Here is a 15,762-nt window from a genome sequence, read left to right as displayed (position 1 = left end):
CAGGAGCAGGCTGGGTGTGCAAGGTCTCAGTGGGAGGGGGTGTGTATGAGGGTGATGGAGGGGCGGAGTCTGGGCATGAAGAGGATGGGAAATGCTACCTGGCACCATGTCTCCCACTGCTCCCAGGCACAGTCCCGCTGCTCCCGCTTGCCAATGGGAGCAGCACGGAAAGCCTCCAGAGGAGCATTTTCCTGTGCTGCCATTCCCCCAGCTGCGGGGAGAGAGAGAGGCAGTGTGCAGAGCATGGATCTGACCTGCAAAGCTCTCTCACTCCCCACCCCATCTGTGGGAAGCCAGCACTGGCGCTTCAACCTTGTGGTGGATGGGGCGGGGGAGCCCACAAACCACCTGCAAGTCAGTTGTGGGCCCCTAGTGGTCCATGGGCCACACTTTCACAACCACTGCTGTAGGGAATACCAGAGGCCCGTCTCTGCACAGGCAGCAGGATGCCCTACCCAACCGAATTAAACATTTCCATCTCGGAGGCTCACTCCTCGGAAGTGCTGAGTTAACGCAGCCTCCGCGGATGTGAGCAGAGGCTCAGCGCCCTGCAGAGACAGCCCTCCAATCTCTATCATTCTCAAGTGATTTAATCTGAATGTTCAAAAAGGTGCCCAGCTAGGCCTTGTCACTGCCATCTTGTGTTTTGCGCCTGTCCTGCTGCCTTGCTCTCAAGCCAGCAGAGATCAGGGACCGAGGCAGCAGTAATATGATCTGCCATTAGCATCCTTTGGAATGATCATCACAGGGTTCAGCTTTGAGAATTGTGTGTACGGGGGTGTGACCCACATTTTCCATAAGTAACTGAAAGAAAATATGCCCTCCCTCCCCATCCGCATGCTCTGTCAAAAGAGGGGACAAATCACACTTTCCACACCCCATCTAGTCATTTCGATACAGATCTTTTATTAGCTTTGATGGAGAGCATTTTTATTCCAGGCAAGCGTGTGCTGGGCATGTCATAGCCTCAAGGTTCCAAAAAGGGACAGAGCCCTCCCGGTGGGGGTAGCGCTAGAACGGAGAAAACAGGGGAGAGAATTTTTGCTTAGTGACTGACCTGATGTACCTCCGTTGATTCCTGTGGCGGACATGCTTTTGTTGGAAACAGAGGGTCATTTTACAACAGCCCCGGACAGAATCTCCTTCCATGGTTAAACTTGGCGGGCAGCGCTTTCGTTCTTATTTTCTAAGCATCCGATGTAAAAATCAGCTCATTGCCTGATTGCTCAACCCTGACAGACCCGCCTGCCCTAGGGAAATCCCAGGGCCTCGTCAGATTCATTGTCCACTTGCCCTTTTCAGAATGCAAAATCCAAACTGAGCAAGCAATTTCCTATCTGGGGCCTTCCGCACAAAGGACCGAAAGCCAGCGTTTCCTTGCTCAAAGCCTAGGGCTGCTGCATGGAAAAAGGGGAGCGGAGAGCTCCGGACATGTAATGGAGAATCAGGAAGGGAGGAGCTGGAAGCTCCATGCGCATGGTATTACGTGTGGGGGGACTGGGAATCGGAGAGGTCAAAGGTCAATATACTGGGTTGGTGGAGGGGGAGGATATCAGAGCAAGGGCTGAGTTCATGATAATTCTGGGGGGTGGGATGATGCGGTGGGGAGATGACAGGTGCAGCGAGAACTCCATGCTCCGGAGACGGGGAGGGAGAGGAGACGGAGCGCTGCATCTGGGGTGGAATAAGACAGGAGCCAGGCAGGGATGCTGCGGCCAACGTTTTCAAACCTTGGAGCCCAAAGTCAGTCTCCTACATCCATCTTTAGGTAGCTGCCCACTTTTCAAAAGCACTAAGCACCCCCTGAGGTCAATGGATTAAGTGAGTACTCAGCACTGTTCCGAATCAGGCCAGTCTTTAATTCTGGTCTTAAGAGCCTGGCTTTAGGCTCAGAGTTTTCACCATCTTAGCCATTGCCTTTAATGGTACATCTCCGGTGGAACGCTATTTCAAAATAACTAGTGCTATTCTGAAATAACTTAGTCTGAGTCTAGACAGAGGGCAGTTATTTCGAAATCATGTCAAAATACTCGCAAGCTGGAGGACTTCTTACTCCGACTCCTGTAACTCTCATTGTACGAGGAATAAGGGAAGTCGGAGGAAGAGTGCTCGATTTCAGAATAAGTGCTGTGTAGTCGCTCCCTATTTCGAAAGAAGATACGTCACTGATGTAGCTCAATTGGCGTCACTTATTACGAGGTAAGCCCGGCAGTGTAGACACCCTCAGAGAGCCAGCCGTGGCACACGCCAGGAAGTCAGATCCCCATTTGCGCTGGGGTGCAGGCAAGTGTGAGCTTCCAAGGCTGCAAAGAAGACCAGTTTGTTCCATTCTCCTGGGTTGTGTGTCAGCGTGAGCTGCTACCATGCCAAATCGGGGCCTGGTGAAACTGAATTCTCTGTGTACAGGACACAGAAGGGGAGGGGTAATAAAGTGAGCTCTGCACCACTGGGAAAGGTAGATGGGGCCTGGAAATGATCTGTGTTGGAGGAAGTTAGCCTCTAGTGAGGTATTGCCAGGGAACCCAACCGCTTCCGTAGGCCCCTCGGCAAGGTGCGGGAAGGGGTAGCTGGCTCCCAGAAGGAGCGGAGTCTTGTGAAGAAGGGACAGGGCTCGGACAGTTAGCCCTCAGTGCCGCCCAGAGTGTGGCACCACCCCTGCCCTCAGTTCTGCCCAGAACATGGGACCCCCTATCTCCCTCAGTCCTCAGCACCTCACAGAGCATATGAAGTGGTGCTCGGGTGGTAATTTTAAGGACTCGGGGTTCCAGCCACTGTAGCAGTGGTGGTAGCTAGGTTGCTTTGAATCCCTGGGGCGACTGTCCCCTTTGCCTCCCCCCACATCGGCAGGCCTGGGCATGGCAGGGTAAAGAGGCTAGCAACCTCTTTTAGGGTATTCAAGGTGCTGTTTAGACTGGCCTTATGAATGAGCAAAACCATATTTTACCACAGCACGAACCTGGCTGCTCTCAAATGGCATTCGCGCACAGGTTAGCCTCGTGGACTCTGCCTGACTATACCACATTTAAACAGGGCTGGAGGGAATATGGGACATATTATCTGGAAAAGAATTCTAATGAAATGAAAAACTAGGTGGCATGAAGCAATATTTACCTGGCCTGTGGCACCAGAAATTCTCCTAACCATTAGGGTTCTACTTTCACCACTTCCTGGCAAGTTTCCTCCACTGTTTTCTTTTTTATAGAAGCAACAAAAGCGCTAGGCTCAAATTCCACTTTTAGTTATAACAGAGTAACCTGCTGAAACTGCTGGTGTTAGTGCAGATTTATACTGAAGTAAAGGGAGGGAATTTGGCTTGAGACATTATAGACGATTGGGCCAGATTCCAGTCTGTGAAATGCTGGTGTAAATCCATGGAACTCACAGGCTGCATTATTTGAGTGGAATTTCCCCAGATTTGCACCTGTGTGACTGAGAGAAGCATCTGGCTCAGTGTCTCTTAATACACCTGGAAGTTTTTCTAACTTGCAATAGCTTTGCCAATTGCATGTGAAAAGCTGGTTTCATTCACTGTGGGTGCAGGTTATCTCTTCCAGCTGACACCATGGGAAACTGGCCCCTTGATTTGCATCCCTGCTGTTTTTCATCTGACTTTCCACTCTCTTTTTTCTTTCTTTGGAGAAGGAAGGTGAAGATCCAATCCCCCTTTCACTCCCAAAGAGAGCATTCACTATAGAGTATTAATGTCAAGTGTGTGGTCAGTCAGTTCACAGGGCCACATAGTTAAATGGGCTTGGAAGTTGAATTTGCTCTAGGAGAGGATGGCTCCTGCAGGTCAAGGGTAAAGGGGCAGTGTCTGAGACACCTTGGGATTGAATAAACATGGAGAGTGAATTACCCTGATGTTCCCAGAGGATTCTCTCTCCTGGCTAGCTATGCTAAAGTGGAGGGGAAATGTCCTGAGAATAGCAATTCGAGAGAAAAATAGTTTCACCAATTCCTCATTCTGATCAAAAAAATGAAACAGGTACATCTCCTTCTGCTCCCCTTATCCCGACTCACTCCACCATAAGATTGGGAGAGCTCAGCTTAATACTAAATTGGAATGTCTAAACCAGAAAAAGAAGTTTGTTCTTTTTATTCAATTTCATTCAAAGGTAGAATATTAGCAACTCCTCTCTTTAGCACTTCATTAACCACTTTAGTTTAATAACATTCTCTGGGGAATTCCAATTCTGATCACGTGAGCCAGGAGTAAACAGCTGCATCAATTAACCCCATAGTCTCCAGGGTGCTATTAGAAGGTGAGATACCCTTAGAAAGTGCATATGCCTGCAATTAGGCTTAAAATACTTATGTGTCAATAGCTTCACTTATTTGTGTTCTCTCCTATTGATCTTGCTTATGTTTTCCACATTAAATGGTCTTTTTTACTTCATCAATAAATTAGGTGCTGTTTAGATTTATTCACTTTTTTTTCTATTATGCTGCATAAATGGCTGGTCTTCTGCCCCTGACCCTGGCTCCAGCCCCAGCTGAGGTTTGGAGACTCCAACCTTCTTGACTGGCAAATCATTCTCACTGTTGTTACAGGAATGGGGTTAAACAGCAATGAGAAGTCTGGGAAATCCAAGGCCTAGATTAATTTTGTTAACATACGTCCTGAAAGGTAGTGAGGTGTGCAGAGCAGTGTTTCCTTGATGTGCTTCATTGTTTTGGCCCCATTGTTTTCTATTCTAGTCCTGGAAAGTTGGCTTAAGGAACGTAGCTTCAGCTATGTAAATTACATAGCTGGAGTTGACGTACCTTAAGCCAAGCTTGGTGCTGTCTTCACAGTGGGAGGTTGATGGGAGCGAATACTTCCCTCCGCTTCCCTTACTCCTTGTGAATTGGGATGGCCCTTATTTTGAAAATTCACTGAAGTTTTTGAAATGGGAAAAAATTAACTGGAACTGCTTGAAGACATGCCGACACCTCAGGAGTAATTTTATTTAATTCTATTCCAGTTAGAAACAATTCAACCAATAATTCACGTGTATTTTTCATTTCTCACCCTTTCTTTTTCCATATAATATGTAACTCAGAAGTATTATTAGCAACAATGGGCTGAAATTAAGTAAAGGAAAACTTAGGATAATTACCATGAAAAGCTTCCCGATAGCTTCTTAAACTGGGCTACAGACACACTCAATTTAGTTATAATTTGGTTTTCCAGGTAAAGGATACACAGCTGACACAAAGTTTCATCTTTAAACAGGCTCTTCTGACGATTAGGAATATGGCAGACATATGTCAGTAGATTTAAGTGGGGTACTACATTCTAAAACTCATTAATTCATTAGTTTCTGGATTATTTCAGTGTGCAAATAACATTACAAAATGAGTATCACAACTGGTAGCAAGGAGCAAGTGACAGCAAAATTGCAACTCTGTGTCCAGGTTTTGGTATACACAAAACCTGATTTGTACACCACAACAATTGCACAGTTAACTGCCTAACTACTCTCCTGCTATTTACAAATACTGTTTGCTCAGGTAACAACATAGCTATAAAACAAACTGTGCATGCAAAACGGTAGAAATAAAAACATTTGGGCACAAATCTCTCTTTTTCCTCTCTACAGCTTTCCTCACCATCACATCAAAACTACTTTTAAAGGGCACAGTTTTCAAAGGGGACTCCTTTTGGCTTCCAATGTTGTGCCAGCAAACAAATTTGGTGGTAATCAGTTACTGGCACAAATGATAGCACATAGATGCTTAACCATCTGATTGTGCCTGACGGTAGTTAGACTCCTCTATTATATTGCTTGGCTGCCATTCACTTTTTGCCTGCAATTGTGAGTCTATCATTGATTGGGACCGGGGGTGTGAAAATTATGGGTTTAGTATTTGAAGTCTATGTGATAGTTAAACCACCTTGAGCCACTCTATTGCTAGCAACACAATTTAGAGAGATGTTCCCCAGAAAGGCCCCAGTCCTACCACTGTATCCATGGAGCAAGGCCTTTGCATTGGGTTGGTGCCCCATTGAAGTCAATGTGTCTCCAACAAGTATCTGATTATGGGATCGGGACATAAGGGCAGGCCAGCATTAATCCAGACCTTTAACCTGAAACACATTGGTGGTCTCAAAGCAGTAAAAAAGGCTCCTAACCATGAGAACTTTCTGGAGGTGGCAGAGAGAAATGGGTGCAGCTTTCTTTTAGTGCGCTGAAGTGGAGGCAAATTTCAATCTAATAATGTAAAGCAGCAATAACCATTATAATTAATTTATACAAAAGACATTATACAATTACACTTGATGCATTCAAATCCCATCCAGGAGCAGGGCTCGTTTTCCAGTTAAGCTATGGACTGTGCGAAGACAGACGGGACAAGAGGTATTTCAATATTTCCTATAATTTTATATTCTTTCTAATATCTCTCATGCTAATTTCATTATGCAACACAGTCAGTGCCGTGATGTAATTATTGAAAAGTAATTTTGCAATAAATGGATTTAAATGTGTTCAAGTCCATTGTAAATTCAATCTTTTGCTAAAGGTGGATTGAGCAGGCGGGAAAAAGGGTGCAGGGACGTTGCTGGGTGAAAGCTGAGAAGTCCCGCACATCCCATGTCAGGGATCTAATTACACCAACTAATAACATTCGCTTCAGATGGAAGATGATCACAGAGTTTTCCTCCCTCCCCCCAGAATGTTCAAAGAACTTCCTTCTGCCTGAACTCCAAACCCTCAGGGCAGCACCAGTGCCGGGGTCACTGAGCCACATTGGTATGTATGTTTTAGCCCTGATCCTGATCCTGATCCTGATCCTGATCCTGATCCTGATCCTGCAGTCGGGTCTACACCATGGAACCTCGCTTCTGGGATTTAAATGGAATCCTGGATGGGCACAAAGATTTCCCCCATTCAGATCCAACAGCAAGGGCAGGGCCTTTGATTGGGTAGAAGGCAAGGTGTCTTGCAGTGTATATCTCCAGTCCCAAGTGCAATGGAATGCTGATCCTGACTGGGGAGGGGGATGGAGCTGGGCTGATGTGGGCTCATCCTGGGCTCATCCTGGGAGATGTGGGCTCTATTCCTAGCCCTGCCAGGCTAGAGATTTCCTGTGTGAGCTGGGGCAAGTCCTCCCTTTACCTGACTTTCTGCATCTGCATAATAAGGATAAAAATGCTTCTCCTGCTCACCAGCAAAACAAAGGCAGGGGAGTGCACTGATCTCCCAAAGTACCATTGTAATCATAATATAAAATGATCATAGAAAATGTATAAAGCTACTAGCCCTACTAGATGTTCACTAAGCATGTCACCAGAGTTTTACTGGAAAACATGAGGCTGCAGATGGTTCAGAACTGACCCATTTCACAAAAGTGGGGCTTGCAATGTCCATTAAATTGAGGATAAAATCATTGCCACTTTTGTATCTGCTTATCAGATGGCACAATCCGTCTCCAGGGAAGAGGCTGGGAGAAAATAAAAGCTACTTTCTTTGGTGCAAATGCAAAAAGAAGATTCAGAAAGACTTCCACAGCAAGGAAGCCAGAGGTAAAGGAAGAGTGTTTGGTACATCTGGACATGAACTGATGTTGCAGATGGCATAAAATAGATGGTGTGTCTTTATGGCTTCTGCAGTGCCTGAATGACCCCTTCTGCTCCTTGATACCATTTGTCCAGCTACCATTCTAGTCTCTCCAGATATTGTTGTGGCTCTCACTGGTACAGATTGAACCTCTCTAGTCTGGCACCCTAGGGTTCTGACCGATGCCAAACCAGAAAATTTGCCAAACCACAGGAGGTCAATATTGTCTAGCAGCATTACCAACACTTCCATTGCTTACTGAGCTCTTAGAAGACATTTAAGGGTAAATTGGAGCTAAATAACAGCACAGAGCACTGAGAGCCAGGACTGGTGGCTACAAACACATTTTATGGGACTGTGGGGAACTTGGTCACACCCATGATAAGTGGACATCCAGTTAACTAAAATCATGCCGGACTACAGATGTTTCTAGACCAGAGGGTGCCACACAAGAGAGAGTCAACCTGTACCATGGCCACTTATGGAATGTGAGCTCTTTGGAGAAGAGCCAGAGATTTGCTCTGGGGCTACATCTAGGCTGCAGGCTTCTTTCGGAAGAAGCTTTTCCGAAAGAGAGCTTCCACACACAAAAGCGCATAGAAAAAGCGGTCTGCTTTTTTGAAGGATAGTGTCCACAGTGAATGGATGCTATCTCGCATATAAACTGTGATTACTATGGATGAAGTGGCCACCAGGGCACCTGTGCTTTTTCCTCTTCTTTCGAAAAAACTCCCTCTTCCCCTTCCACACATGCCTTTTTCGGAAAAAAGGCTTCTTTCTTGTAGAACGAGGTTTACCAATGTCGGAAAAACCCCTCTGTTCTTTCAAAAATTTTTTCGAAAGAATGTGATTGCAGTCTGGATGTAAGTGAAGTTTTTTTGGAAAAACAGCTGTTTTTCCAAAAAACCCTCTGTAGTACAGACATACTCGGGTTGGGAAGATTGGAATATCACTGCCCTATTAAGAATAATAACGTTGCCTGACCGTGAATTTTGTGTTTGTGCAGAACAGGTGAATGTTCAGAGACAATGAAACTCACAAGTGTTTTCTGTAGGTGCTGGGATGAACTTGCCTCTTAGACTTTCATTTCATTTGTAGACAGGGTCCCAATGTAGGCAGAGAAGATGCTGTGTTTAGATTACGGAGGAGCCTGACCTCCCTGGAGACTTGATTTGTAAACTCCGCTGGTCTCTGCTGGAGCAGCCATATCTGCCCAGCACCAAATTCTCAATTACATACCAAATTGAATTTACAATTTGCTTTTGGGCAATGTGTAAATTGGCACTTCATTGATTATTAACGAAGTGCTAATTGCTCTTTGCAACCAATTTTTATGCAAATGATGCTAGTGGTATTTGCACAATCTTGCAATTTACAGTTTTACATTTGCAGTGCCCCGGTTAAAGGATGAAAAGAGATGGCAGCTTGTTCAAAAAGAAAAGGGGGGTGGGAGGGGAAGAAAAATGTCAAAACTTGCAGTCGCAAAACAACACTATTTCTTTTTGCCAAATGCTTTCTTTCTATTGATTGCTACCAAGTCAGTGTTGACAGAGTTCGTTCTGAATTTAACAGGATCCAACCGCAGATGTAAACAACTAGAGGCACTTGCAGTGATTTTTACTGGTGAGGCAAGTGTATAAATTTGCCTCTGAAACCACTGGCGCTAAGGCTGCCTGCATTACCAATTCAAGCCGGGGAGGCTTTTCTCAGTGACAAATGATGCTATGCTGCATTGCGAATCAAAGAGTGGGCAGCTACTGAACTGTTTTGGCTCAAAGCTTCTCTTTGAAGTAACACCTCCTGTAGGTGGAAAAGGTTAGGGCCTGAACAGATGTTCATCTACCTGCAGTTCTTGTGAATCCACAGTGTTTCTTACCCTCCTGGGCTAAACTCACGTAGTTAAACTACTGCTTCCTTAAACAGGCCCCGGTTAGCCCACACATAAGCATAGTGCATGCCATGTTAACATTGTATTATACCCAGCATGTGGGCAGTTATGTTAATCGAATTATATTAGGCCTTTCCCACAATGCTCTTCACTCACGTCAAACTATATATCCCAAAGAACAAAGCTGAAGTCAGCTTTGGCACTGGAATATATGAAACCTGTCAAAGACAAGACACGTTTGTTCTATGTCCAGGCACAAGTTGGGAGGTACCTTCCCAGGCAACTGATTTGGAATGTCATATCCTAAGCAGAGGTGCAGAAAGGTACATCATGGTACCAGGAAAACAAGATAAAAAGTCGATGTGTAAATTTTAGCCGTGGGTGACATTGAGAGCACTTTTTGCTTGTAAACAGCTGTGATGTAAATAGTGGTCATTTGGGTGGTAGGAGTTTATCATCCCCAGAAGGTGTGCCTGGAAACTGCATGCTAGGAGAAATAAGCTTCCTAGAGGGTTGGTAAAATATTAACTCTTTCCTTTCTGCACTGAACTGCTTTGTCTGTAATTAATGACTATGGCTAAGCATGGCTATTTGCTCTCTTCAACATTTTTAATATTGAATCACAAATGGCGTTGAGCAATTGGCTGTACATTGTACAATACTCCACAGTGCCTCTGCTTCACGCTAGTGTCACTTCTGCCTTCTCCCATAGTTATATCCTTAGTGATGCTTCAGGGAGGCTGGAACAATTCGTATGGGTAGGGTGCTGAGAGCCATCGAACCAAACTGTAAACTAATGATCTTCAACGCACACCCTGCGGGCGGTCAGAGTACTTTTGCAATCTGGCCTGGAAGCCCTGGTGGCCCCAGAGGGATGTCTGTCACCATTCCCCAAGCCCCGCCCCCTTCCCATCACCACCCTGCCCTCTCCTCCCCCCCACCCCATTGCACTCCTTTTCCCCAAGGGATGCAGGCTCAGGGATTACCGGGAGGGGGTAATGGTGCACCGTGGCAGCAGAGGATCAGTCCTCTCCACTCACCACCACAGCACTCTCGCTCCACTTCTCCATGGAAGGTTAATTCGCTTGTGTAGAATTAACCTTCCACCTCAATGGTCTGCTTTAAGAATGATGGCACAGCAGCAAATAACCCACACCCGCCTTTCAGTGTGTCTGCATTGTAAGGTGCGGCTGTTATTCCCAGCACCCACAGGCAGATTTGTGTTAGTGCTCATCATGCCAGCCATCGAAAATTAGTGTCTCCAGGGTGGCGTGAGCTACAGGGAGTGGCAGCATAGGCTGGCTGTATTGTGTTCATACCCTTGGTGGGTTTGTGCCCTGCACAGCTAGCCCTTGTGACTGATCAAGGTACCCATGCCACTGGGCCTAAACTACTATTTTTACCATACTAGGTCAATCAAAGCTAGCTGGGAATGACTCCTATTTACAGAGTAGATGTAGCCAGTGTGAGGAAAAATAAAGGAAGAATTTATTGCTGACCTACAGCCACACGAGGCTTTATTTTATTTTATTTTGAGAGGTTATCTCAGTTTAATAGAGTCCTCATGTCATTAGACCACAAGGGACCATTAGAGCATCTAGTCTGGCCTCCTGTAAACACAGGACACAAAATTTCACCCAGTCACCTAGAGCCCAGTAATTGGTATTTAGCCAAAGCAGATCTTCCAGAAAGGCCTCCCAACTGGAATTGGAGGAGAATCCACCACTCCTCCTTGTAGTTTGTTCCAATGGTTAATCACCCCTGACAACCAAATAACTGTGCCTCATTTCTAATTTGAATATGTCTGGCATTGGCTTCCAGGAATCAGGTGGTTTTCTGCCTTTCTCTGCTAGATTAAAGAGCTCTGGAGGACCTGATTTTTCTCCCCAGTAAGGGAAGATCCTTACACACTGGCACCAAGTTGCTTCTCAGTTTTCTCTTTAATAAAGTAATCAGATTAAGTTTTTTTCAGCCTCTCCCTGTCAGGCATTTGTTCCAGGGCTCAAATCACTGCTTTTTTTTTTTTTTTTTTTTTTTTTTTTTGCTTTTCTGTATCCTCTCCAATTTGTCAACATCTTTTAAAAAATATGGACGCTGGGACTGTATGTGGCATTCCAATGCTAGGCTCATTGATGCCAGGTATAGAGTAAAATGCCCTCCCTGCTTCTTCTTGCTACTCCCACTTACTTAACTCAGGGTTACATTAGCCCTTTTTGCCTAACATTGCAGTGGAAGATTAGATCCGCTCTTCCCCCTAAATCTTTTCAATGTCACTGCTTTTCAGGATTCATTTCCCCATTGTGTAGGTCTGGCCTGTATTCCTTGTTGCTGCAGATCTGATCTTGTATTTGGCTGCATTAAAACACATTTGGGTTGAATAGGCCCAAATGACCATGTGATCCATATTGTTCTGGGAGACCGCCATATCCCAGGTGCGATATAGCATTATATCGCACCTCACCAATCAGTAGCAGTATAGTATTCACTTCCAGGCCATTGATGAAAATACTGAATAGGACCAGGGTAGCAGGGCAGAGAGAGGAATGATTCTTGGTCCAAACATAGTCAGTGTTATTCATATGTGTATTGGGATTATGGGACACAATCACATCTGGATACGGGTTTTAGTGCAGAGCGCTAGGCAGTGGTGGGTTTGCTGTTGCCGGGCTGGGAATGTTTCTCTTGCTGATATGAGTGAAGGTACTGCAGATGCCACTGTTGTTCAAGTCACTTTATCTGTGGTTGCAGCCCTGGCCAAAATGCTTCCCCCCTTGTATGAAAAGAGCAATACAATTGGAAAGTATTATTATAAATTTTGTGGGATGTCAGTGTTTTATAAAAAGGTTGTTTTTTAGCAGCTGGGTTGGTAAATTCTACAAACTAGAGATCTGATTTTATGTGAGTCAAGGATCAAGTCAAGTGCAGAAAGGAAGGATGGTGCAGTGGTTAGAGCACTAGACGTAGGAGAGCTGGCCTCGGTTCTCAGCTCTGACACTGACTTCCTGTCTGACCTTGGGCAAGTCACACATGGTATGTCTGCCTCACAGCTGGGAACCAACCTCCCAGCTCAGCTTGGCGGACTCCTGCTACCAAGGCTCGAGCTGGGGCTGTAAAAATAGCCATGGGACATTGTGGCTTCGACTGGAGCTCAGGATCACCCTGCCTGCAGGCTTGCGAGTCCACACAGCTACTTTCAGAGTGCTAGCTTAGTTTCATTGTGCTGGGCAATGGCCAAACATGGACAGCTCCTCCAAAGAGCTTAACATGTAATTAGAGAAGACAGATGAAGGGTTGGGGAAAGGGATCTAACACACAAGGATATGAGACCAGATAGCCCCTGATCTGACTCAGTCTGGCAATTTCTATCAGCCCTTCCTCTCTGCTCCTCAGCATGTATCACTGATGTATCATTTATCATCTTTATCAGCAAGGCTGTGAGTGCAAAGGGTGGTGGAAACTGATTGCAGTGGGGCCCTGACCCCAGTTAGCCATTGGCATCTGCCTGCCTCTCTCTGGAAGATCTGGTGCACCCTGACTTCAGATATTTCCCCGTGCCCCTCCACAGGAACTTCTGTAGGGGAGTTGTCACCAGGCCTCTTCCCTAACTCCTAGCAGGAGGAGCTGAGCAGAGATTTAAATAATTGTTGCCTAGGTTTCCAGTCTGACCTCATTAGTCTCCAACATGGGAATCCCTTGTTAGCAGGGCTGATATCCAGGGAATATCCCTCCCGTGTTGCCAAGATACCTAAACCAGCGGGAGTTCCTGCACCTCCTGCCCTGCCTTCCGTGTTGCCTTTTGTTTTTCAAAACACAGGCCGTGTGTTTGCTGGGCCCCTGCAGAACTGGCCCATGCAGCCAGGCCCCTTGCGTGTGTGCAAGGTATGGGTGCAGGGTGAGGGATGCATGGGAGCCGAGCGGGGCTTAGGTTCTGCTCTCCAGGCTCATTCAGTACCTAGACAGAGACGATGAGTCTCTGACTCCACCACAAGACTCCTGCCAGGTGTGGGCAGGACCTCACTTCATTGCTCTTGGTTTTAGCAGCGGAGGGGGGCAGGCAGGGCACAGGTTGGTTTGTCCCTCCTCCTCCCTTCCAGTAGCTGCTATTCCCCCTGTCCTGTATCAGCTGAGATTAGGGCCAGTGGAAGAAAGTCAGATTGATCTGGGCGTGACTTTCATTTGTTTCAAAGCTGTCCCTTCCCCCTGCGCTAGCTGGGCTCTCTGTGCTGAGCCAGGGAGTTCATGTGGGGATGTGGACGAAGCTGGGCCCAGGAATTCTTGTGACTCCATTTCCACTCATTGCAATACAAAGTGCTTGGGCAGCCCCGAGGGGAGAACCCTGCTGGCGTCCTTCCCAGTCTCATGCCATGGGACAGGCAGGCCAAGAGGAGACTTGCTGGTCGTTCAGCGGGGACACAAAGACCGACTCAAAACTGTGCAGGCAGTCAGTTCACATCTCTCACCTCCCTCAGTGGATCCTCTCTGCGTGCCCAGGTGGAGGCAGCGGGGGAGCCAGGTACCTGGGGCTTTTTGGAGCCACACGGAAACCTTGGTGATGGCCATGTTATGGAGAGGTGGGGAAAGAATAAACATCCCACCTGTGCCCATGCTCAGGGGTGACTCTGCGGCCTGCTGAGGTTGATCAAAGGATTCCTTGTGACTTCAGTGGACTTTGGATCTGGTCCCCAGTTCCTTGACTTTGCCCTTGTGTCACCAGCGCCCACCGCCCGCCAAGCACTCAACCCATAAGTCTCCTCCGTGCGGCCATTCCACCTGAGCCCTGAGTGCTCTGTGACTCCTGACTCCAGCCCAGTGCAATCCCATGGGTGCCCCGTTCCCTGCCACATTCTCTCTGTGTCACTCCTGCTCAGCGTCCTCTGACGTCACCTCATTTGCACCCAAATTCGCAGCAGTTTCAATGCAGGGCAAAATGCTCGGGTGGCTCACAATCCGGTCACCCAGCCTGTACTGCAGCCATACTGTGCTGCAGCTCTGGTGTTGGTCCTAGGTTTCTTACTCCTCCTCAGAGTCTGAGGGAGTTCCGCTTCATTCAGATGCAGGTTGCCTTCCTAGACGACTGCACTGGATGGCATGCAGATCTTGTCAATGGGCCTAGTTCATATGCATTTTGGCGGGGGCGGGTGGAGGAGGGAAAGAGTTGCTCATGTTCAGAGCCCAGGAAGAATGCAAGGAATGCTAAGGAGATGAAGGAGAAAACTGGTTCACCACTCCCACAGCTGCCACAATACCACCCCCTCACCTGCTCTATTCTCTAAAGGTACATCTACACTGTGGCGCAATTTCGGGATATTTCTAGTATCCCAAAATAGTTATTCCATATCTTGACAGCGCACCCTTTATTTCGAAATATCTTTCGAAATAATGGGCTTGCTATTCCAACATCCCTGTAAACCTCGTTCCACGAGGATTAAAGAACATTTTGGAATAGCGGTTTATTTTGAAATTTGGCACTGTGTAGACTGCGCCAAATTACGAAATAAGCTATTTTGAAATACTCTCAAAATAGCTACGCAATTGGTGAAATGCAAATTGTGTGGCTTATTTCAAGCTAAGGGTGCTGTGTAGATGCACCCCAAGAGTATGTCTACACTGCAACTCTATTTTGGGATATCAAAGCATCCCAAAATAACTATCCCGTGTCTTCACAGCAAGCCCATTATTTCAGGCTCACTATTCTGACATCCCTGTAAACCTCATTCTACGAGGAGTAAGGGACATTTTCTGAATAGTGCCTTATTTTGAAATTTGGTGCTGTGTAAACAACGCCAAATGAGGAAATAAGCTATTTCAAAATAACATCAAAATAAATACACAATTTGCATTGCTCAAAGTGCGTATCTTATTTCGAGTTACAGTGCAACGTAGACGCACCCTTACTCTCTTGTAAATCAGAGCCACGTTCCTCCCCGCTCAGCTAAAGAAAACAAAAATAACCAGTAGGGCCCAATTTCAGGACCACAGTCCTACCAAGCAGTTCATTTTAAATCCTGAAAATTTGCAGAATATGTATTTTAAATACAATGCTGTAAAAATGCAATAAATGTTTAATTTTATTTTTATTAAATACTAAATTGATGACGACTGACACTTTATTAAAGTGTCAAAGCGAGTGTTCCTACATTCTAATTACTTATTCTAACAAGGTGGCCGATTTTTCAGGAGCTGTGCAGGCTGCTGTGTGTGGATGAGGGGCACTCCCGTTAAGTAACACCTATTAAACTATCATTTGCACCTAGAGGCATCTCATTAATATCTCAACTGGTGAGATCGCGCTGCCTGTGCCTACCTGACCTGCGGCGTTGACAGAAGAAATGG

Source organism: Pelodiscus sinensis, chromosome 16 (assembly GCF_049634645.1).
Source record: "Pelodiscus sinensis isolate JC-2024 chromosome 16, ASM4963464v1, whole genome shotgun sequence".
Classification (NCBI taxonomy): Eukaryota; Metazoa; Chordata; order Testudines; family Trionychidae; genus Pelodiscus; species Pelodiscus sinensis.
The sequence above is the reverse complement of the archived record's forward strand: the minus strand, read 5'-3'. Positions refer to the sequence as shown.